General features: G+C 44.5%; 1 long non-coding RNA gene across 3 annotated transcripts in view; it reads right to left on the minus strand.

Annotated features, from left to right (window-relative positions):
• Positions 1 to 1,355: 1,355 nt before the first annotated feature.
• The window catches only part of LOC141983816 (uncharacterized), a 54,286-nt gene continuing 30,396 nt past the window's right edge, over positions 1,356 to 25,245 (minus strand). The window contains exons 4-5 of one of the 3 annotated variants that reach the window (XR_012638526.1): positions 3,780 to 3,957; positions 1,356 to 3,057 (exon numbers count right to left, since the gene is read on the minus strand). This is a non-coding gene — a long non-coding RNA (uncharacterized LOC141983816). The remainder of the gene's footprint in view (positions 3,058 to 3,779; positions 3,958 to 25,245) is intronic. The other 2 variants (XR_012638524.1, XR_012638525.1) reach the window with 2 other exon arrangements.

Below are 25,245 nucleotides of genomic sequence, written 5' to 3' on the forward strand. Positions count from 1 at the left end.
TGCAATTTTGGGATGACAAGCAGTGGCTTCAGAACTTTTGGATGTGCAAGGCCATATTCCTGGAAGTGTGTGCAGAGCTGGGGCAAGCTCTCTGGTGCAGTGACACCAAAATGAGACCTGCACTGATAGTGGAGAAGCGAGTGACGATCACTGGAAACTAGCAATGCCAGATGGCTACCGATCAGTCAGGAATCAATTTGAAGTTGGGGAAATCCACTGTGCTGGTTGCTGTGGTGCAAGTGTGTAGGGCCACTAATTGCACCTTGCTATGAAGGCTCTGGGCAATGTGCAGGGGTCAGTAACCTTTAGCACGTGGCCCATCAGGGTAATCTGCTGGCAGGCCCTGAGGCATTTTGTTTACATTGACTGTCCGCAGGCATGGCCCTCCACAGCTCCCAGAGGCTGCGGTTCATCGTTCCTGGCCAACGGGAGCTGCAGGAAGTGGCAGGCTGCAGGCTGGCCACCACTTCCTGCAGCTCCCGTTGGCCAGGAACGGTGAACTGCAGTGTTACCAGCTTTGCCTGTTACTTTGGGGTATGCTAATTTATTAGGGTTACTCTTCTGGGTGGGGGGGGCTCTGTAATTCTATCCATGTACTGCTTGTGTCACTTGTGTTCTCATACAGAGCTCTACTTCTTCCTTCTGCAAGTTCCCTCCCAACAGAGCTAATTTGGAGGACCTACGTTCCCCAGGGCTGGGTCCTTCTAGCTCAAGAATTGAACAACACCACACACTAACAGAGCGTGTCTGAGAGGACTGGGTTAATCAGCACTCCCAAGCTGACCCCGTGATAGGCCCTTGGACTCAGCAGGCTGGGTTGAACAGCAGCTCCAAGCTGTCACCCTCATGCCATGGGCACCGCACCAGAACAGAGTACACCTGAGCAGGCTGGGTCAAGCAGCACTTCCAAGCTGCCACCCTCATATGTCCCAGGTTCAGCACATCCCTATCCCCACTTTCACGTCACAATTGTTCTGGTAGTAACCCACTTGAAGAGCAAACCCCACAGGATTTTTGGGTGCTGCAGGGACCTTTTAGCTTAGGTACAAGAGGCATTGCTGCACAGCAAATAAGGAAACCAAAAAACACCCACGAGGGGGGGAGAGAGAGGATGGGGGAGAGGGAGGGAGAGAGAGAACCAGCTTAATCATGAAAGTTATTTATTGCGAGGTAATAACCATAGGGAAGCCAAACAAAACAGTTACAATAAATTTAACTTAAATTTGATGATAAAAGTCAAGTTTAGAAAACTATAACTGATCACACAAGTCAGGCTAAGAAGGCTATACCTAGAGAGAGCTGGGTTCTCACCACTCCATGAAGCTTGAATTGATCGGGGATCCCAGGTGGTGGTGGTAGCTGAGGGTCCGGAGTGCTGGAGACAGGCAGAGCCCCCAGCACGATCAGTCTGGAGAAAATGAAGTCTCCCTTCATCTGCCTTTTCATAAGTCTGTCTTCTAATCTGTTTTGGTTCAAGCAGAGGCTGGAGCGGTGGGGGGGGGGGAGGTCTTTTGTGAGTCAGACAGGCTGGGTATTGTGCCTTGGTTCCCCAAGAACACAGAGCCGCTAGATAACAGCGACCACTGGGAGCTGCGGGGGGCTGTACCTGTGGATAGTTAACCTAAACAAAATGTCTCTTGGTCCACCAGCGGATTACCCTGATGGGCTGCGTGCCAAAGGTTGCCTACTCCTGACATAGTGGATGGTTTTGCAGCAATGGGATTCCCAAACTGCAGTAAGGGGATTGATGGCATACGTATCCCTACTGTGACAATGTGGTCTTGTGCCGAAGAGTACATTAACAGAAAGGGCTACCTTTCTATGGTATTAGGAGCACTGGTGGATCACTGGGGATGTTTTACCAGCAGTGCAGATGGTCAAGGAAGGTGCATGACACAAGCATCTTCAAGAACACAGGCCTGTTCAGAAAGTTGAAAGCAAGGACTCTTTCCAGACCAGAGGATTCCCACTGCTGATGTTGAAATGCCAATAGTGATCCCTAGATAACCAGCCTCCCCCTTAGTCCCATGGTTTATGAATCTGTAGAATGGCCACCTTGACATCAGCAAGGAGCAGTTCAACTACAGACTCGGCAGATGCAGAATGACAGTTGAATATGCCTTTGGCCATTTGAAAGGCTACTGGAACTGTCTAATCATGAAATTAGACCCTCTGTGGGGGGGACATCCCCACGGTTCTAGCTGTCTGCTGTGTGCTTCATAATATCTGTGAAGCAAAGGAAGGACGTTTTCTACCAGGGTGGAGGTGGAACAGTTGTCTGCTGATTTTGAGCAGCTAGATACCAGTGTACGCACCCTGGTATGGACCTTGTAATGAGTGTTGTGTAGTAATGTACCATTGGAAATGCACCTATTGCTATTATCTGTGAATGATGTGAGCTCCAGCCAGTGTATGTTGTGAATTAATAAAGTTGAATTAAGTTTCCACAAATAGACTTTTATTCCAAACGCATGCAAACTGACATTTATAAATGACTGAAACTTTATAAATACAGGAAAAAGAACCATTGAAGGGAAAGAACAGCTCCTTCCATTTCACAAACACGTACACTAACTTGTGAGAGACATGATTGGTGTATGTACGGTTGTGATTGCCTGTGCTCTCCTCTGGGGTGGAGTGGTAGGAGTAGTGCAATGGCCAAGGACATCACAAGGAGAGAATGTGTGTATGCGAGGGTTGGGGGGTGGGGAGGTACCAGACTGCAATTCTCTATGGGCTGCAGAGGGAGGCAAGCACAGGTCTGTTGAACCTAAAGGTCAATAAGAGTCTCCAGCATGTCTGTTTCTTGCTTGAGAAGTGCTAGCATCTCCTGTTGCACGTGTCTTTCCTTTTCCTGTGCTTTTCTCCTCTCCTCTCTATCCCTGTCCATGCTGTCTGTGAGGGTGATCCTCCAAGCCCTGTGCTTGGTATCCAAAGCACCGGAGGCTTGCAGGATCTCTTGGAATATGCCATCCCATGTCCTATTCCTCCTCCTCCCAATCTGGCTGAGCTGCTCCGCTGGTATGGATGGAGAGATCTTCCCAGCCACATTTCCATCTGCAAAAGAGACACTCAATTCACAGAGATACTATTGTATGCACAAGATATATGGAAACTTGGTTTACTGAACTCACTCCTCTTGATCCACACAACTTATAAGCACTACATTCTCACTTCTCCTTGGGATTCATAGAGCACAGCGGCAGTCCCAGTCATGGTGAGTACCACCTGGAGGTGGGAGGGGCCAATTTGGGACAATAGGGGTAGGGTAGCTCATGGGCATTAATATAAACAGATAGGGCAATTGAACTGAATACTGGCACCATTTTCCACAGGCAGTAGTAATTTTAGTTGATATTTTACTCCTGAGGGTAACAGAGGCCTAAAGGGAACAGCTCCTGCATGCATCCAGCTAGAGAGCAGGTCTGTATGCTGCTAGCTTGTGCACTGCAATGGTGCCTGCTGAAGTAATTGCTGAGTGGCGTGGGAAAGTGTCCTACTGTTTCAGAAGAAATAAGGCTGCCTTCCACAGAAACCTTCCGCAGAGGACTGGAGACTACCTCAGGAAAGTTTCCTCAAGATCCATATAGAGGGCACATGGGACATCCCAGTGCACATAAACTGTTCTGCAGGGCTCCCTTTGCCTAACTACACAGGGGCATGAGAAGCAGATAATGACTCTACCTCCATTGGTTATTTCACTACCTCTTCTAGTATGATTAAAACACTGTAAATGAACAGATGTGTCCTTGTAATATCAAAGCAAACTGCATACTCACCAGAGCCTCAATTGTGCTAGAGTGTAGGGACTTTCTCGACGCAGAAAACAGGTCTCCCTGCTTGTCCCCCATATTTCTCCTCTCTCATCCAACACCACCTCCTACTGTTCACTCTGCAGCCTGTGACTCCAGCTCCCCTGAAGTATCCATGGGGCTCTTATGGGTGGTAGTGGTGTCCCTGCCAAGGATTACATCCAGCTTATTGTAAAAGCAGCATGTCTGTAGCTCCACATCACAGCAACTGTTAGCTGCCCTTGCCTTCTGGTATGCCTGTCAAGGCTCCTTGGCTTTCCTTCTTGTAGCTTTTCTCCCCCATGCTCCGAGCGATCTGCTCATAGGTATCAACGTTTCTATGGCTGGACTAGAGCTGTGTTTGCACAGCCTCTTCTCCCCTCAGACCCAGGAGATCCACCGCTCCAGGCAGGAGCGCATTTGCAGCATGGAGCTGGCATGGTCAGCTGAGCAGTTGCTAGGTGAACTCTCCACACCAAGTAAATAGGAAATGGAATTTAAAAAATTTGTGGGGCTTTAAAAGAGGAAGGATGTGTACCTGGCCATTGGGCAGTGGAGTTCAAAATTGTGACCAGAGCAATCACAGTGGGGCATTGTGGGGCAACTCCTGGAGGCCACTAAAGTAGATGTAAGTAAGTGTCTACACTGAAACTGTGTCAACCTAAGCACTATGCACCTCAAAGAAGTGGAGTTATTAAGTCAGCACAGTGTGTGAATTACATCGGCGGGAGTAACATTTTAGTATAGATGCTTATAGTGTTGGGTTGATGTAAGCTGCCTTATGTCGACCTAACTCTGTAATGTAGACCTGGCCTAAGCCTCTGTATTTTGCAACCTTTCCTGCCAGCCCCAGTAAAATACCCTTTCCCTTAATCATGTGTATGAGCAGTTACTGGGACTAGCTGGGGCTAGTGACTACAAGTCCCAGCTGCTGAAGCACCTATAGTTCTTGCCTCAAGGTCATGGTACACCTGGCATGCTACTGCCATCCTAAGGGCCTGGGGTACAGAGTAGCCCCAATACGGGTTAGATCATGAGTTACTGAGCAAGGAACAAAAGCAACAAGTACTTGTGGCACCTTAGAGCCTAACAAATTTATTTGGGCATAAGCTTTCATGGGCTAAAACCACTTCATCAGATGAATGGAGTCCATGATGCATCCATGCATCTGATGAAGTGGGTTTTAGCTCATGAAAACTTATGCCCAAATAAATTTGTTAGGCTCTAAGGTGTGACAAGTACTCCTCGTTGTTTTTTCCGATATAGACTAACACAGCTACCACTCTGAAACCGGAGCAAGGAACAGTGTGTTTGAGCTTCCCTTGGACCAGGTTGGGAGGCAGATTTAAGCCAAGTCACAATCTGGCCCTAAAGGAAACCATTTTTAGAAGATATTTGTGAAGCTTGACTCTGACTCCCCTCGGGAGCTATTGGGTTCTCAGCGATCGTGAAAATCTACCCCCCTCTATAACCACCCACACATGTAATTGTAATGTGCTGTCTATATCCATGAGTACCCAATTTACACACCTATATCTCTGGAAAAAACAATTTTTGTCCAGCACTTGTGATCTTATCATGATGTCTTGATATTTGGTGTGAGCTTTTATTAAAGCCCCAGTTCCAGGCATGTGATTATGTAGTAATCTCAACTTCCTTATATTTTTTTTGACAAGTCTCTGCTTCTCATGGTTGCAGAGAAGATGGAAAAAGCCAACCCTAGAAGTTCTCAAAAAAAGATAGATACACACATGACTTTTGGGGGGCATGACTCTATCTTTTTTTTTTAATGTTTGGATTGGCAAAACTGGTAACAAAACATACTAATATTTGCACGTTCAACTCTTACAATCTGATATTTTTATCATGTATGGTTTAATAGATCTTAATCTTTGTGCAGTATCTGTGTGGATCTGATTTGCTTCCTTTGAAATTAATGGGAGTTTTGTCAGTCATTTCTGAAGGCAACAGAATTGAGCTAGAACCAGCTACTTATTCTGCTTTTAGTCACATCCACTCAACCTCACTGATTTGTACTGCTGTGCAAATTGTTACTGCAGCTTAGTGTCTATTCCATTGTAACTAAGGAATACATCCTTAATAGGTATATTTTTCTCCTGTTTGTTTCATATCTTTGTTTTGAGAGAAACAAAACATGTTTTAAAAATCAAATTCTCATGGGATGGGAAAACTGTTTCCCACCCAGCTCTATTGAGCAATAATAATTCATTTTTGTGAAGCTCTTTCACTAACTGGAAAACACCAGCATTTCCTTTATGAACTCCGGATTTACCAAAAGTCTATTTAAAAAAGTCAGGCTATGTTTGAATGTTAGGACTGCAAATAGCTTCACAAATCATTCATGGGCCTGATTTTCAGAGGGGTTGAGTGCTTGCAAATCTCGTCAGCCATATTTGGAGTTGTGAGTGTTCGACACATGGCAAAATCAGGCCCTAAACTCATTTCTTCTACCCCTATAATTTAAAGGTTAAATTCGATTTTAAATATTACTTGAACATACTTTATCCCCACAGAGGAGAGATATCAACCAGGGGGAAGATAGAAAATGTGTCCTCATACACGATAGGAGGTGAGGAGTTAAAATACCATATGCATCTGTAGTAGTCACTATGAACTGATGGAGAAGCAGCTTTTTTCCCTGGAATATTTGAAACTAAATTTAAGAGAATTGAAAGGGACTAAAATAAAGGAACCTAAAGGTTTAGTTTCCCCCCGTCTGCTAAGCTATTGCCTTCATAAATCAAAACTAGCCCTCAGATGAATAGGCTGCACTTCTGTTGGTTGTTTGCAAAGCAGTTATGGGGCCATGGCAAACCAAACAACATGATCATTGTTTCAGCCAGACCCAGTGCCTTTAGGCTTATCCCCTGCTGCCTCTTGGAGCTCTCTGGTCAGAGAAGCAAAAGTGAGGGGAAATGTATAGTCTGACTGCTTTATTTTCCCTCACCCACTCATCCCTGAGTAACTCAATTGTGATGATTAGGGGTGCTACTTTGTTAGGGCAGTTTTTAGGAAAAGTCACACATGGCAGGTGGGATCTTGGTGCAAAAAGGGCAAACGTCATGGAAAAAGGGGTTTTTTAAAAAGTCAGAAACAGTAGGCATTCTTTTGAGCTTAAAAGGACCCTCGGGGTTTTTTGTTTTGCATTTACATTTTAAGTGCAATGGGTCATAGCAACAGGAACTATGACACCTTTATAGACTTGTTATAACATCAGCATGGTGCTTTAGATACTAAAATAAGAGCTGTTGTGGCCAGATTAGATAGTCATTGCACCCGAATTTTCCTCTTTGTAAACTCAAGCTGAGCACAGCTTTTCTTTATTTTATTTACTTTGGTGCAAGTAAAAGGGGAAAATTCATGACTTTGCCATGAAGAATTAAAGCTCTTATTATGGCCCCAATCCTATACCCACCTGCTGGGATTATTGTGTTCTCTGGTAGACGCCAGTAGGGCTCCACTGGAGCTCATGGTAGCAGACCTCATTGCATGATATGAGCATATGAATCCACAGGCTTAAGAACATAACAGCAATACTGGGTCAGAACAAAGGTCCATCTAGCCCAGTATCCTGTCTTCCAACAGTGGCCAATTCCAGGTGTCACAGAGGGAATGAACAGAACAGGTCATCATCAAGTGATCCATCCCCTGTCACCCATTCCCAGCTTCTGTCAAACAGAAGCTAGGGATTTCATCCCTGCCCATCCTGGCTAATAGCCATTGATGGACCTATCCTCCATGAATTTATCTAGATCTTTTTTGAACCCTGTTATCGTCTTGGCCTTCACAACATCCTCTGGCAAAGAGTTCCACAGATTGACTGAGCATTGTGTGAAGAAATACTTCCTTTTGTTTGTTTTAAATCTGCTGCCTATTAATTTCATTTGGTGGCCCCTAGTTCTTATGTTATGGGAAGGAGTAAATAACACTTCCTGATTTACTTTCTCCACACCAGTCGTCATTTTATAGACCTCTACCATATCTCTTTTCCAAGCTGAAAAGTCCCAATCTTATTAATCTCTCCTCATATGGCAGCCGTTCCATCCCCCTAATAATTTCTGTTGCCCTTTTCTGAGCCTTTTACAATTCCAATATATCTTTATCTTCTCCTTTGTGTTGCCAGTATTATTGTTGAGCTCTTGCTGTGGATTTACTTTGAATCTAGTAAGATGCTCCCTGATGTTTGTTCAACAGTTTATCATCACGGCCACTGATTCTCACACGAGTTCCAACATCTCAAACTGTGGATATTAAAACAAATTAGAAAATTATTGGATCCATGGCTCTTCTTGCTCCCCCTCTACACTGGCATCCCTCACAAAAATGCAGCCTTAATTATAATCTCATTTGCCTTGGTTGCCTTCTCCTTGTTAGTGCAGTTCTCTTTTTGGAGGCACTATATCCAAAACAAGTAAACTGGTATCAAAACCAAAAATGGTTCTAACAATCCTTCAGGTTCAATTCAGGTTCCTTTCAGCCATTCAGTAAAACGGGTGTGGTGGAGTGTGATAGTGATGCACTTTCCAGCAATGTGTGATATACTGGAGGAGGCAGTGGTATCACTTTTATTTAAAGTACAAATATAGAATAAAGTCCTAGGAGCAAATTCTGTTCATTTGCCCTGCTCTAAATACAGAGCTAATGCCATGGACTTCTACAGCATTTCTGTGGATTTTCAACTAGAGTAAGTGGTGACAGATTTAGGCCTTTAATAATAGTATGTTTATACCTGTAAAGTGTTTATTCCATACCCTGTACCAGTACAGTGGACTATATGTCTTCTGCTTACTAATGTACAGAACAGCATTTTCTCTAGTCAAATTCCATTACTTGAACAAAACTGAAACTCTAAAGATGTTCCCAGCCACTCACAAACACAATGAAGAGAGAACGCATTCTCTTTGCACTTGGAAGTGCCTATTAAAGTCTGGGTCATGTGAAGTGTTATACTGTTGGGTTAGGTTTCATGTGAGATACTAAGGGTATGTCTACACTACGACATTAGGTCAATTTTGTAGAAGTCGCTTTTTAGAAATCGATTTTATACAGTCAATTGCGTATGTCCCCACTAAGCGCATTAAGTCGGCGGAGTGTGTCCTCACTACCGTGGTTAGCATTGACTTACAGAGCGGTGCACTGTGGGTAGCTATCCCACAGTTCCCACAGTCTCTGCTGCCCATTGGAATTCTGAGTTAAGCTCCCAGTGCCTGATGGGGCAAAAACATTGTCGCGGGTAGTTTTGGGTACATGTCGTCACTCACCCCTCCCTCCATGAAAGCAACGGCAGACAATTGTTTCATGCCTTTTTTTCCTGGGTTACCCGTGCAGACGCCATGCCACAGCAAGCATGGAGCCCACTTGGAGATTCAGTCCTGCCTGGAATATCATGCGAGCGGGAGGCTTCTGCCTCAGGCTGCTTTCCCAGCCAGCAGCACCGCGTGGTCGCACCTACCCCAGCCTACCCCTTGCTCCCATGGCTCATGAAGCCTGGACAGTCGTAAGGAGCAGTTCAACTACAGGCTGAGCAAGTGCAGAATAGTGGTAGTCTGAATTAGTCAACAAAACAGACAAAAGCTCAGGCACTGGGTGGTGCAAGCTTCCCTGACCTCCTGAGCTGGGGTGGAATGTCCCTGCTCGTTCAGAGGTGCAACCTAATGCCCATTAAGTGTAGTGGAAAGTCTCACATTGACTTGACTGGGAGTTAGATCAACCTCTCAGCCCTTGGCCACTCTACTAGGATGTAGTTGTGGGGTCTGTGGTGTGAACTGACACCACTAAACTTATTTCACTTAGGTCACTAGTCCCCCTCAGCAGCTAATACCCACAGGGACTGATTCGCCCCTGGGGCTGAGCTGTACTTGGGCGACTGTCACACTGCTTTTAGCAGCTCACCAATACTGCACTTCTCAACTAAGTGATGGAGTTCGGCTCTGGCAGACCTCCATTCAGCCTGTACCTACCTCTTTCCCTCCGGCAATTTGCCCCTGATGGAAATGGGGGTGGGGGAAAGCTGGTGCTCCAGACAGCCATGTGGGTTCTTTCACCTTATGTGCCAGGGGAACTCTCCGCTGGCCCTCTCAGGCATCAACATAGTCACTGTGTGGCACTGGAGTCTGAATGGCACAAAGTGGGTGTAGCAGACTGGAGTATCCAGCCCATTATCAATAGCTACCAGTGGTGGGTTACTGCACAGGCCCCATGCCCAGGGGCCCCAGCCAATTTGGTGGCCCCCTCAGGATTGCTAGCACTCTGGCCTTGCTCCTCCTCTTCTCCCTGAGGCCTTGCCCCCAGACAGTCCGGAAGCCAGAGCCCGACTGGTGGTGTGCATATTTCTGACCCACACGGAGGTGGCCTGAGCCCTCCTTTTTCCCCCACATGGGGCTTGCCCAAGCCCTGCCACTCCTCCCTCCTAGCCCTAGAGTGACCAGGTGTCCAGTTTTCAACCGGAACACTTGGTTGAAAAGGGACCCTGGTGGCTCCGGTCAGCACCGCCGACCAGTCCATTAAAAGTCTGGTTGACGGTGCTGCAGAGCCAAGGCAAGCTAGTCCCTAACTGTCCTGGCATGGTGCTGTGCCCTGGAAGTAGCCAACACATCTGGCAACTAGGCAGGGGGACCCACAGGGCTCTGTGCGCTGCCCCTGCCCCGAGCACCAGCTCTGCACTCCCTCTGGCAAGTCCCCGGCCAATGGGAGCTGTGCGGGGAGGGGTGGGCAGTGTCTGCGGGCAAAAGCCTGCCCTGCCTAGGAGCCAGACCTCTTGGCCGCTTCTGGGGCACAGCATGGTGCCCCAGGACAGTTAGGGACTATCCTGCCTTGGCTCTGCAGTGCCACCTGAGGTAAGTCCATGCCCCTGCCCCAGCCCTGAGCCCCCTCCTGTACCCCAAACCCCTCATCCATGACCCCAGCCCAGAGCCCCTAGCCCCTCCTGCACCCGAGCCCCCTACACCCTGAGCCCCCTCCCACAGCCCAGAGCCCCCTCCCACACCCTGAACCCCTCTTCCCCAGCCCCACCCCAGAGACCTCACTCCCTCCTACACCCCAACCCCCTGCCTCAACCCGCAGCCCCTACCCTGACTCCAAATCCCTTGCTCCCACCGCTCAGCATGGAGCCCCCTCCTGCACCCCAAGCGCCTCATCCCCTGCCCCACCCCAGAGCCAGCACCCCCCATCCCAGAGCCCTCACCCCTCCCACACCCCAACCCCCTGCCTCAACCCACAGGCCCCAGCCTGGAGCCCCCTCCTGCACCCCAAACTACAGCCCCACCCCAGAGCCAGCACCACCACCCGGAGCCCTCATTTCTCCCAAAACCCGGTCCCAGCCCAAAGCCCCCTCTTGCACACTGGACACCTCATTTCTGGCCCCACTGTGGAGCCCATACCCCCATTTAGAGCCCTCATCCTCTCCCGTACTCCTGCCCCAGCCCATTGATAGTGAGTGAGGGTGGGGGAGAGCGAGCCACCAAGGGAGGGGGAATGTAGTGAGTGGGGAGTGGGGCCTCGGGGAAGGGGGCAGGGCATCACAGAAGGAGTGGGGCCAGGGTGTTTGGTTTTGTGCCAATATAAAGGTGTCAACCCTACCAGCCCCTTTTTGGCAAAACTGGGCATTTGTCCTGTTTGCTTTTGCCAATTGATGATCAGTTGGCAAGAGCAAATGGGACAAAAGAGCCAGGACATCTGGGGTAGGGTTTAAAAAGGGGACTGTCCTGCCCAAAATGGGATGTATGGTCACCCTAGGCTGTAGTAAGAGCCACCCAGGGAGCCTGGGCTACTATGGGGAGCCCCAGACCCTCCACCTGCCCTCAGTGTGGTGTTGGGTACCTGAGAGCAGCCCCCAGCCCATGTCCCTTCCCGCCACGGTGCACCGCACAGGGCAGGTGGAAAGTCCAAGTAGGGTTGCCAACTTTGGTTGGATGAAGTCCTGGAGATTATTAATTAAAGATTATCTTTAATTCCTGGAGACTCCAGGACAATCCTGGAGGGGTGGCAACCCTAAGTCCAGGTCTCCCCACAGCAGCCTGGGCTCCCTGCACAGCTCTTACCACAGCCTGGCTTCTGGCCTAAACAGAGGGTGGGCCCTCAGGGAAGGGGAGGAGCATGGGGTGGGGCCCTGTGGCAGGGGGTGGGGCCAGGGGAAGGGGAGGAGCATGGGGTGGGGCCCTGTGGCAGTGGGTGGGGTGAGGGCCCAAATGTTCTTTGTTCCCAGAGCCCCAATAAATCATCTGCCTCTGCTAGATACTGACCTATAACTTGGAGGTGAAATGCTCTAAACTCAGTTACCAAATCTGGCTTTAATTAAAATCTAAATTAGGAAAAGTTTACAAACTGTGCTTATCTTTATTATGTATATGGAAAACAGTAAATCTTAAATTGAAGTTTCTGTTTTTTAAAATGGACGAGGCAAGAGTGCTAAGAAAATGCCTGAGTAATAACATGGTCTCTGTGTATATAATGTGTTCTGCAGTTTCCACAGTATGCACCCGATGAAGTGAGCTGTAGCTCACGAAAGCTTATGCTCAAATAAATTGGTTAGTCTCTAAGGTGCCACAAGTACTCCTTTTCTTTTTGCAAATACAGACTAACATGGCTGTTACTCTGAAACAGAGCCTAATTGTCACCTCCTCCCCAAAAACCTCTAGGCAAGGAAATGAGCTGCTGGAAACTTAGCAAAGCAAAGCTCATGGAGTTTCTTTTCCAGTCTCCCTTCCAGGGTGGAGGGATTTAAATTTCACCCTTTGTGGAAGAGGCAAAGCACAGAAAACCAATGTAGCCTCAAGCTCTGGGGGGAAAACTAGGCTGTATTCAGAAACCCATATTCATAGATTGTATTCAGCAGCTGCTCCCCAGCTCCGTCCCTCCTGGCCCAGGTGGTCTCAGCCCCAAAGTACGCCTCTGGACAGGCTTCTCTGGGCTTCAAGAGAGGACAGAGCATGCTGTGGAGCCATTGCCTTCCCCATTCTGCACTGCCTGACCTGTTTTCTTTTCCGACATGCTGTAAGCAGAGGGGAGCACTGGTGCATCTTTATTGCTTTCCTTCGAAGTATCCATTTGGTGTTGGCTTTGTATAACAATTGATGTAGCAAACCAGAAGAGAGAGTACCACTTTCCAAAAGCTAAATGCCTGGGCACCACAAACGCACACTCAACAAGCTGTGAATTGTGGCACTAATGATGCCGAACTATGGCCATGATTCTCAAATGCTGGTGCTAGAAGGCCTGGAGTCTGAGAGGTGAGTTTATAGCACTTATAAATTACAGTAGCAGGTATGCCGGCCATAGCAAGATTCCTAGAGGAAACTCCTTAGAATGCAGCTTACTTAGGGAGAAATTCACCGCACCTTCATTTAAGCTGCCTAATTGTTCTTAATGTGAGTGAAGTGCATGGAGGTGCCAAATTCAACCTTGAGGTAAGGCTCAGAACTGCAGGGCACCCCCTACCACAACTGCACAGTCACTTTCTCTGTGTAGAGTCAGGAATAGTAGCTTTAGCCCTTCTTTGCCACTTATGGGAGACATTAGGGACACCGATGAAGTGAGCTGTAGCTCACGAAAGCTTATGCTCAAATAAATTTGTTAGTCTCTAAGGTGCCACAAGTACTCCTTTTCTTTTTGTGCATACAGACTAACACAGCTGCTACTCTGAAACCTGTCATTAGGGACACTGTAGCTGTGGCTTTTGCTGCTCTTCTTCCAGCTCTCCTAATGTAATCACTCTCTCTACAGCACAGACATCCCTCTGCTATTGACTTCCTCCCATTCAGCTCCACTGTAGGGTATAGTGGTTTAGCATGAGCTCTTTGCACCAGCTTCACTCTTAATGAAACGGAGTACTTGTGGCACCTTAGAGACTAACCAATTTATTTGAGCATAAGCTCAAATCCGATGAAGTGAGCTGTAGCTCACGAAAGCTTATGCTCAAATAAATTGGTTAGTCTCTAAGATGCCACAAGTACTCCTTTTCTTTTTGCGAATACAGACTAACATGGCTGTTACTCTGAAACCTACTCTTAATGAATGCATTTGTGCCTACAGTTAGGGACACTGCTGGGCTTGCACTGAATCTCCTTTTTAAAAATCCAACGTAATAGAAGCTTCATTACAGGACACACAACAAAGGCAAAGAGGATTTTAAAAACAAAATTCATTCCAATACGTTACACAGCTTTAAATGCAGGATACCTGCAAAACCTGAACTGACCGTATGCTAAAAGCATCATGTATTTCTTATCCCTTTGGGGATGATTTTTCTTTTATACATGAGATGGACTGTATTACAAACAGCTTGTTAAATGTGTGACAGATCGGCTAGAAACTATGGTTCCTGTACTCAGCAGGCCTGCACATTTGCTAATAAACTGACTACATATACAAACAGTCTGTCCCAGGGTTTAAGTTCCTATTACACTGGTTCATGTTTCAACATGCAGCCACTCTGTAGTTTGTGCTTTCAGCAGAACAAGTAAGTGAATGCATATGCATTACAATTCCAGACATCATTCCATACCAGATGTGGTGCCTTTATTTTTAGTACTGCAGGAGTGTCTGCTGACCCTTTCTCACCCCATGTCTAATGAAAGATTGACTGCTCTGGGTTTTCTTATGGTAAATTATATATTAGAGGACAGTGAATTTAAAAATTAATTCAAGATTAATTTAAGGATGACTGCACATGGAATTATTTGGCCAACAGAAGAAAAATGAAAATTTCACTACAAAGAGAAAAAATTGTAGAAGTGTCAAATTTTAATCCAATTTCCTATGAAGAATTATCATGTCCTGAGACCCTTCTCAGAACCACAATTAATCATTCAGAGTGATTCCCCCTTTCCACTTGCTATTCAAGCTCCCCACAAGCCAAAGCACCATTCCTGCTCTTCAGTAAAATAAATTAGCACTGTACCAAACTGCTCCAAATGCTTGAAAACATAATGGCTGAAACATACATTTAGGTGAAAGAAAAACCAGCCATTGCATGGACTAGAAAAAAAGGGGTGGGAGGCAAGGACAAGAAGTAGCAACCACTTCTAACCAGATTTAAAGGCTTTATGAAGGGCTGCAACTTTTTTTTAGGCAAATGAGAAATGAATCAAAAGCTAGAAAATCGATCTTTCATTTAAGGCTTATTCTTAAGTTTTAGTGGTAGTGTTAGATATAATACAGGCACTTCTGCTTTGCTAAATCAAAAGAAAATACAAAGGCAACTAAATTTTATCCTGTACATATACCTGATGTGGTTTTTTTAATATTAATTAAAATAGGAGGAAAATACTCTGAGAACCAGACAAAGAAGATGGACTCACAGATCATCTTTACAGATAACGATACAAATATTGTAAATATGGAATAAATAGTTAATTTAAACTAGATGTAACATGCTGTATAAAGGCTGCACACAATAAAAACACACCAATTATTATAATGTCTTGAATATTACTAGTTTTATTCCCTCTCAATCTGTATCTTTTACTATTTCAAGTATTTTTATTGTGTGTAGTTAGTCTTCTTTACTGGCTATAGCTTCTATGGAGTGTGGAGAGAGAAACAGAATACATCATATTGTTTAACCAGCAGAATAACCTCCAAAAAGGTTTTTTTTCCCCTCTATTGTTATGTCCACAGTTTGTCTTATCAATTCCTTATACTTAACAGTGACTATTTTTTTTCCAAGCAGTGAATGTGCAATATAGAGAATAAAACCTCATGCAAATGGAACTCAAATGTGCTTTCCATTGTAGAACATAGAAAATTTAAAGGCCTATCTGCATATATAGAATTTGCTAAAGACAAATTATCTGGGCAGCCATGGATAGAGGATAAAAATTGTGTCAAATCCAGGGTTGCAGTCTGCAGGAGCAGAGCAGCTAATCTGCATAAGCTCTCCCTACCTCCCTGTCCATTTTGTACCTCTCTCTGGCTTGTTACCTTATTAAAGAAGAAAAGGGACTCTTGCAGGTTGGCTGATTTCTTGCTGAATCAGCCAGCTTGCTACTGAATCAATTTCTACAGCTTCCACCTCATGAAAGCTAGAAAATGTTTTTAATTGAACATTCTCTTAATTTCCAGAATTTTCTAGAGCAGAGGGATAGCAGAGAAGATAAAAGGCTGAGAAAGGAAACAAATGCACTTTATGCCATACTAATATAATGAGGTGAACTTATGTTCTAGAAAGGCCTGGTCATTTAAAATACATACACAGTATTTACCAGAGAATAATGCATATATCAGAGTATATATAATCGATGCATCAATACAATAATAATTATATAATCCAAGTGGAATTTTACAATTTGGGATTTATTGAAATGCATATTGCGATACTCTGCAGCATGCTGAAAGTGCATGCTTAACAGGAACAGGCCTGAGGAAATCATTTTTCGTGATCAGACCAAAATGAATCCTGAAATTGCTCTGGTGATAAAGTTACTAGCTTTCCAACTGAGTGAAGATCTGAAGTAAATGTCTTCATTTTACTGGCAAGACAGAAGTAATTTTGGTAACCTAATTTTAATTGAATTTTTCATATTCTGTGCAGCTCTCTAAGTGCCATTAAATTAAATTACAGAAAAAGTCCTGTTTGAATTTTATAAATAAAGACTGTGATCCTAAGTCTTCCCTGAGGCAGTGAAAGGTACAGGAAGGCTGTCATCACTAGCCTTTAGGTACCTGTATTAGTGACAAGAGCACGCACCAAAAACCAGGGAAAGCAATTTTTCTTCATGAAAATTGAACTTCAGGAATGTTTTAAAGGGTAGCGCAAAACAAAAAGTACTACATCGTAGTATAGGAATCTTACAGTTTGGTTTTGGTGTCTGTGGTACATTTTGAGTCTGTGTTCTTTGGTGAAACCACAGATATTCATTTTGGAATGTGATGACCGTAGCAAACTACTCCAGAAAGAAAAATTAATTAGTACGTAGCCAGACTTCTCAAATTAACCACATCTGAAATGATGTATTTGAAACGCATCATCATCAGATGAGGTGAGCTCAGGGCTCGGCACCGGGAACTCCTGTGTTCTAAACCCACTGCTGCCACTGACTCACTCTCGGCACGTCTACATTGAAGTTGGGAGAGTGCTTCTCTGCTCGGGCAAACAGACACATGCTAACTTTGCCTGAGCTAGCTAGTGTAGTTGGGGGGGCAGCAAAGGTGGTGGCTCAGGCTAGCCATCTGTGTATGTACCGAGGGGGTTCAGGTGGGTTTGTACTTCAGGTGACTATCCTGAGCTGTTGCCCCTGGCTACACTGAGATTTTTAACACAGTAGCTTAAGCAAAGCTAGCGTGTGTCTGTTTACCAAGCTAAGGAGCATGTTCCTAGCTGCAGTGTAGATGTACCCTGTGTGGCCTTGGGAAAGTTTTCAATATGGGGATAATGATTACTGTCCTCTTGGCTGAATTGTTTTGTTTGCCTTTTTAGCTCTTAGACTTTATGGCAGAAAGAACCATGATGATCATCTAGTCTGACCTTCTGTACCTTGTATGCCACAGACCCTCAACTACCCCTCCTGTAATAGACCCATAAACTCTGAGTTACGGAAGTCCTCAAATCATGATTTAAAGACTTTAAAAGTTAGAGAATCCATCATTTATTCTAGTTTAAATCTGAAAGTGTCCCATGCTGCAGAGGAAGGCGAAAAACACCCAGGGTCTCTGCCAATCTGCTGTTCCACAGCATGCAGGCAGCTCTGGGAGGGAATGAGGAGGAGTTGATCAATGCGGGCTGCAGGTGGGGGGGAGGGAAGGGAGCTTGGCTGCTGGTGGGTGCTAAGCATCTGCTAATTTTTCTTCCTGAACCACCCATGGACTCGGTGCCTATGATAGAGAGCAATCATATCTCCCCTCGGCCTTCTTTTGGTTAGGCTCAACAGGGCAAGCTCTGAGTGTGTCCTAACATAAAGTAGGTTTTTCACTTCTCTGCTCATGCTAGCAGCCCTTCTCTGTACTTCTTGCAGTTTGAATTCATCTTTCTTAACATGGGAGATCGGAATTGCACAGAGTATTCCAGATGAGATCTCACCAGTGCCTTGTATAAGGGTACTAATGTTTCCCTATCTCTACTGGAAATACCTCACCTGATGCATCCTAGGATTGCACTAGCCTTTTTTCATGTCTGCAGCACATTCGTGGGTGATTGTGGTCCTGTGATCAACCAATACACCCAGGTCTTTCTGCTCCTCTGGTACTTCCAACTGATAAATCCCCAGCGTATAGCAAAAATTCTTGTTGTTAGTCCCTAAGTGCATGACTCTGCACTATTAAATTTCACCGCATTTCTATTACTCCAGTTTTCAAGGTCATCCAAATCTTCTTATACGATATTGCGCTCCTCCTCTGTATTGGCAATACCTCCCAACTTTGTGTCATCTGCAAATTCCATGAGCACACTCCCACTTTTTGTGCCAAGGCCATTAGTAAAAATCTTAAATAAAACTGGTCCCAAGATTGATCCCCGAGGAACTCCACTAGTAACCTCCCTTAGGTTCTATTTCAAAATGTAAACTATGTGCGGCAAGGACAGTGTCTTTTTCATGTTTTATGAGTAAGTTTTGGAAGGGATATAAACTCTCAAATTTCAGATTACAAGCCAGCCTCTGACTATTGGGGGTTATGAGAAAACTTTACTTAGTGGCAGGTTATTCCATAACTGACTACTGCAAGGCTTTTTCCTCTGAAGCAGCTGGTACTGGCCACTTTTGGAGGCAGGATACTGGACTAGATGGATCACTTGTATGATCCATTGTGGCAGTTCCTAGGTTCCTATACACTGCCAAGCACACTGCTGGCAGTCTGTAACAATAACACCATTACTGAGAGGAATCTGACTAATGAGTTCAGTTAAAGAATCAAAATTTGGGGAGCTGCTGTACTGCCACATGCCCAACACACGCCAAATTAAAGGATTTATAAGAATAATTTTAACTGCACTGGAATACTTTACCAGATTTTCAGCATTATACATGACTCACATTCTAATGTGATTTTTGGTGATGGGAAACAGTGAGATCATGGTTGCACAAAGTAAAGCTCAGAAAGAAAGGTGATATATAATTAATAGAACTGAGGTAGGAATGGGAGGAAGGAAAGAGAGTTTGACTAAGGGAGTGCAGGATGGAAAGTGATGGATGACACTGAATTACATACATCACCAGCAGGGAGGTAGGAGAAAGAGGGAAGCTTGATGCACTAATCCAGGAAGAATGCAATGGATCTGACATTTGCACAAGTAACAGTGTCTTGGAATTAGACACACCAGCTATCAATCCATGAGGAGCCAGATTCCGAGATCTGCTAAGCATGCACAACTTCCACTGATATGAATGGGAATTTAGAGGATCTGATCACCCAAAAGATTTAGCCCTATATTATCAGCAGCAGTTCTAGCTTCAGTTTTCCTAATGGTCTGCTGATGCAGGAGATGAGATGCTTTAGTCCTTAGGTTAGAATATTGTGATCCCAGATGGCTGAAGCAATGCCAGCTGGTAGCACTTGGATTGAGAGTTCAATCTGATGAAACATAGCTAGACAGCTGGTATCAGATGCTGGAGAATTGTAAGTTTCAGGGCATTTGTTGTTGTTGGAGCTCTGACAGTCTTTCAAGGAAACAAAGGTAAATTTTAATGAAAGAATTAGAGGATGATCCCATTTACACTTGGAGGGAGAAGTCAGTGGAACTACTCTGATTTACTCCAGCTGAGGATCTGGCCCACAGTTTCTAAGGGCCTGTGTACACTACAATACATACAACTGAATAAGGGGCTCATATTACAATTTGTAGTACAGGTGGGATTTCAGCCATGTTGCAAAGCCAAGCTATTATCTTGGACATGCTAGGCCTTTAGCTCTCTTGCAGAACAGTGTTATGGACCCAATCACATTACCAGCTGTTCTTGAAGGTCCTCTGAGTTGCCAGCGGTTGTAGCATAGATGGGACCTACAGTAGCCAGCAACAGAACTTTATAGTGATTTATAGATTAAAACCAGCTCCTTGAATTGCACCCAGAAATAAACTGGAAGCCACGTGAGATCAGGAAGCCCATGCATCATATACGCCGTGTGAATAAATCTGCTTAGTAAATAAGTGACTGTGTAACGCTGACAGACCCCTGTCATCGGCAGGCAGGATTGGACCGGGTATCTCTGGAGCTTAGGGCATGAGCCTCTACTGCATGAGCTAAAAGCCAAACGGCTGTAAGCTAAGGCTATAGAGCAGACTCATTTTCTCTCTCTCTCTCATTTTCTCTCTCTCTCTAATGGTATGTCTTCACTACCCACCGGCTCGGCGGGTAGTGATCTATCAATCAGGGATCGATTTATTGCGTCTCATCTAGACACGATAAATAGATCCCCGAATTGATGCCTGTACTTCACCTTGGCAGGAGGAGTAAGCAGAGTCGACGGGGAAGCCGCCATGGTCGACTCACCGCTGTGAGGACGGCCAGGTAACTCGAACTAAGATACTTCAACTTCAGCTACGCAAATAGCGTAGCGGAAGTTGCGTATCTTAGTTCGACATCCCCCCTAGTGTAGCCCAGGCCTAAGTGGTCTCGGTGCCACTAGATGGGATAGAACACCACACCCAGAAGGTGTGTGAGTTACAACTGCATTCTGCAATGGCTGAATTCCGAGTGGTCTTCAAGTGTAGCATCAGGTAACATCTATTTCAGGGAAATAGAGTGGTAACAAATATATATGTAATGGAGACAATAACTAACCTGGGGAACCATACTACCCACATCCTTCTCTCCCACTTTCCTCCTATTGTTTGTCACACTCACCTGCTGAGTCTTACTTCAAGTTAGACTAAGATCTTCAAGGCAGGACAGGTGTCAGCCCAGCTGAGCCCTGGTCTTTACTAGGGCCTTTGTGGGCTACCTCAATACAAATATATAATGATTCAGCATCATTTTTGTTCACTTTAAGAAATAAAATGTTTTTATTTTAGCATGATTAGAACAGGAAGCTGTTTTGCTTCTCTCCCCAATTGTCCTAATCATCATGATCAAAATTAGAATAACTGTATATCCAAATAATTCATTTATGGAAACGGCATATGAAAACCTTCAATACAGAGGTGCTGCTGTATTAGATGCAATTAAAATAGCTGTCATTTTTCTTACCAGTGCTTGGAAATGGGCATCAAGCTGCTTCCTGGAAAGGTGACAGTAAAATATGTCATTGACTAGCACTTTTAGCAGGTGTACATTTCCCAAAATATGAAATGAATGAGGTGAAAAGGAAAGCAAAGGGCTAAGCAGAAGTAGCAGAAACCAGTGTCCATGTTCTGTATTGCTAATAGTCTCAGCAATGCAACACACAAAGGACCCAGGAATGCTCACTTTAGCCTCAGAATTGGATGGCATTCATGGCACATTGGAAATGCATTACCAGAGAAAACAGCAGACTGCAAGCAACAGCAGGAAATTCAGCTTGGGTAGATTTATGAGCAGTGGTGTCCAGAAACCTAGGGAGAAGCCTCTTAAAAGTGCACAGTTGCATTAGAAGCGTTAGAAGAAGCTTACCCCTCCCTCTTTCTCAGCATGGGCACTCTGGCCAGGTGCGAGGGTGCTCTGCTGTTCTCGCCTTGATTTATTTCTTTGATAGAAAATAATTAACAGGATGATCCTCAAGAGTCCTTGGAAATTCCATTAACTCTAAAAATTGGGCATATTGATAAGTCAGTGATTATTTTGAAATGAACTTGGGAAAAAAAGAAAAAAACCTTGTAGAATAGGCTTGTTTAATGTGCAGCGATTTTAAAGTTTAGGTAATATTTCAAATGTATCAAAATACAGTATAAAGACCACAGGTTAATTATACTGGTATGGCAGTAGGAACCACATTATTCTAATTCTCCTGGAAAGCATTGTGGAGCATATGGAGTGAATGAAAGGCCTGTATGTGTGTGTAACAGGTTCTGTATGAGCTTAAGGTGAAGGAGCAAGAGATCTCTTGTGTGTAAAAGGCACTAAATAAGGGGAAGAAAATGATTTAACTACTGATGGAACTGACTTGTATATAGCAACAAATTCAAGGTACCCTGTACATTAACCAGTAACATACACTAAATTCACTGTTTGTCATGATTTATCCTCATTTGATGCCAAAGATTACTGTAGTAAATGCTACTGCAAATATTCTATAAAACATATGCTTGAAGAGAGTTTACCATTTATAGACATGAGAGAGTCACAATGAACTGGATATTTTGTGTCATGCAGAATCACTAGATATACAGAATCACTAGACATGTATTAAATTGCCTCTGTACTACTGGATTTCTCTTTCTAGCTGCTCATGGCTCTGTTTGCTTTGCAAGTGGCTTTCACTGCTGCTCCTCATGTGCCATGGAACCATCCATGAGGATTCCCCAGGAGATCTGTGATTAGGGGATCTCTTGGAGAAGCCATGGTACCCACAAGGGTGGCAGAGATCTGGAGGACGGTGGAGGTAAAGGGCCTCTGTGCAAATGCTCCTCACCTCCAGAGGTTCCCCTTCTGGTCTAGGAGGGCTGAACCTCCTATCTCTCTTTTAAGGGGAAAACTGCGCCCCAACCCAGAAAGTATAAGTAGATTAAACCACTTAAATTGAGACTTGACTATTGTCAAGCAGATTGGAGCACTTATTTTGAAAAGCTGAACACTATTAATAAATTTGAATGAATGCAGAGTAAATTAAATTGAAAGTAGCATAGGTCTGTGGGTGGGGCCTTGGACTAACATACAAGAGACCTGAGTTCTAGTCGCAGCTGCATGCACTCAATGAGGAAGAGATCCTGTGCAAAAAATATTATGTAATTAAAAACTGTCTTGTAATCCATATGCACAAGGGGGCTGAATTAACGTTGCATGGGCAGTCCTAATTCTGGAATGTCCTCCCTTTTGTGTGCTTGAGTTTGCAACATTAGCATTCTTTTAACATAATTTTTGTGTGTATTTCAATAAATAAATGAGATGTGGGGAAATGTTAGTCAAGCTTTTTAGATCACCTCTGCCAGTCCTGACCTATTACGCCTAACTGCTAGCATTTATTGTACATTTGGGACGATATGTTCAGCCAGGCTCCTTTTTTGTGTTTGCGTTTCTTTGTACCTCTAGTGAATGGTGGGTGCTGATATTAAGACTTTTACTGATAATCACTTGATTTGTGGCCTTTTCATGTATAATCAAATCAGGACTTGATCGTCACCCTGTAGAGCTCAAATGCTAGTATACTAACTCATTGCACCGCTTAATGTAACCTGTGGAGAACTTTCTGGGATGTTTGCCTGTAGTTAACTTTATCCCACAAAAACAAAGAATAAGAAATGAAAGTGGCTTATGAGGGTGTACAAAGTAGGAAAGCTATTTTCAACGGTTTCTGTGAGCTGCTTTAAGGCTGTAAGCTACATGCTTTCCAGGAGGCCTAAAAAGGTCATTTTGTGTTCCAAAACCAAGGACGCACTTTGTGGCTAGTAATTCTTGTCTTGATATTTCTAGTCATAAAATCAATCTGCTTCCTTCACATGAGCAATGTGTTTGCTTTTAAAAGTGCGCTTTAAAATAATTTAAAATAATGGGCCAGATAATAGGCCCTGCCCTGGCTCCTAGATGTTAATGTGTCCATAAAAGACTGCAGCAGCCTGGGGGAAGAATTCCAAGAGCACAGAACCTGTGCAGGAGCAGCATACACAATCCTATACTAGCCCCTTTATGTCCCCCTATATAGGGTTTGTGGTAAGGTGGAACCAGAGGAGGGAGTAGCTGCGGAACTGAATTCTATAGCCATTCTGTGCTGCAGAGCACAGGCTGTAGAAGTTGCTATACGTTCAGAGTAGCCTGGGGGTTTTTCTTACTCACCCTTTTCCCTCTGCCATTGAGGCCAACCTCACAGCTCCTTCTTTGTTTCCTTCTCCTTCTTTCATCTTTTTGACTTCTGTGCTGTGCTGTCCCCTATGTACGGAACAGCTTCATAATGCCCGCGCACTAGCCCCTCCATCCTTCTAATTCACTTCTTTGAGGCAGACACACACTCACCCAGGGGTCAACTGTCTTTTCCATCCCGCTATTATGTAAGAACAGACTTCGAGGGATAACTTTTAAAAGAGCATATTTTAATTTACTTTAATATTTTATCACCAATCTGTAGCTCTTTCATTGCAGGTTGGCTTTCTTCTAGACTGTCACTTCTACCAGGCAAGGACTGTCTTTTCATTAATATTTGGTACACTGCCAGGTACACCACTGGTGCTTAGTAAATGATAAGTAATAATACATTACTGGCTGCAGCCACTTAGAATGAAGACCTGGATAGATTTTGAGGAATGACAAGAAAATCATGCATTTCTCCTGTAAAGTAAGTATAACATGTTTTCCTGTTCAGTGGCCTTTGTTGGTGAACATTCAATGCTTTAAATTTCTGACTTTTTTTAGGACATCTTTAGCAAGTTGTTTTGTAATCATCAAACCATATGACAATTAATTGGGCCAGAACTTCAGTTGGGTATAGCTTTATTGATGTCAAAGTCATTGACGTCTTACCCATCATTGCAACACTAGATAAAAGAACAATATGCATAGTTTTCAGCATATCTTTCAATAATTTGTATTACTGAAGAACAGAACACGAATACAATATTTACAAAAATGATTTAGTTTCTGGTCACTTTAAGAAATGAAATATTTATTTCTTTTAGCATGAGTAGACTCAAGAAGCTATTTTGCTTCTTTCACCATAGGGTTTGTGCACAGGAAGACTTAGCATTCAGCAAGCCAGGGTATGAAGGGACAGTTCTGTTTTCTGCCATACTGCAGTATGTCAAACCATGCTGTGGAACTTTTAGTGTACGCCAGCAGGGTCCACACATACAGTTACCGTGGAACAAGCTAGAGCACTGTAGATGTACACCTAGCTTACCGTGCACTGATGGTGTAGACAAGCCCATAGCAATCTAAAGGAGAATAGCTGTGGTATGCTCAAATAATTCATTTACACAAACACACCAGCACAGAAACATGTAGGCACACCTATCTGAGGAGTCTCTGAATCCTTCAGAGGGATCCTGATTAGACAGACCTCTATGTACTCTACGCTGATTTTGAGGGACTGCTAGTCAGCTGACGCAGTGGTGGGTGCCCTCTAGGACTGGACTGAGCTTCCTGGGTCAGAGACTGTTGCAGGGGGTTGGTGGCCTCCATTTTGTGGGCAAGGAGCTGGAGTAGAGAGCTGCTACTCCCCTTTGGGGAGGGGCTGAGGAGAAGCTGTGACCAAGTCCTGTGGCTGAGTTGCCGGGGTGAAGACACATGACCAGGGTTAAGACTACACTATAAATTGACAACTTCTCAGTGCTTAGCCCTAGTTCATGGACTCCTTCTCCACTGTTGGGCAACGGGGTATTGAGAACAGTGGCTGGAGACTGGGTTACAGATAATTGAGGAAAGAGTACATTACTCCTGGCCTA

The sequence above is a fragment of the Natator depressus genome, chromosome 3 (genome assembly GCF_965152275.1).
Source record: "Natator depressus isolate rNatDep1 chromosome 3, rNatDep2.hap1, whole genome shotgun sequence".
Taxonomy (NCBI): Eukaryota; Metazoa; Chordata; order Testudines; family Cheloniidae; genus Natator; species Natator depressus.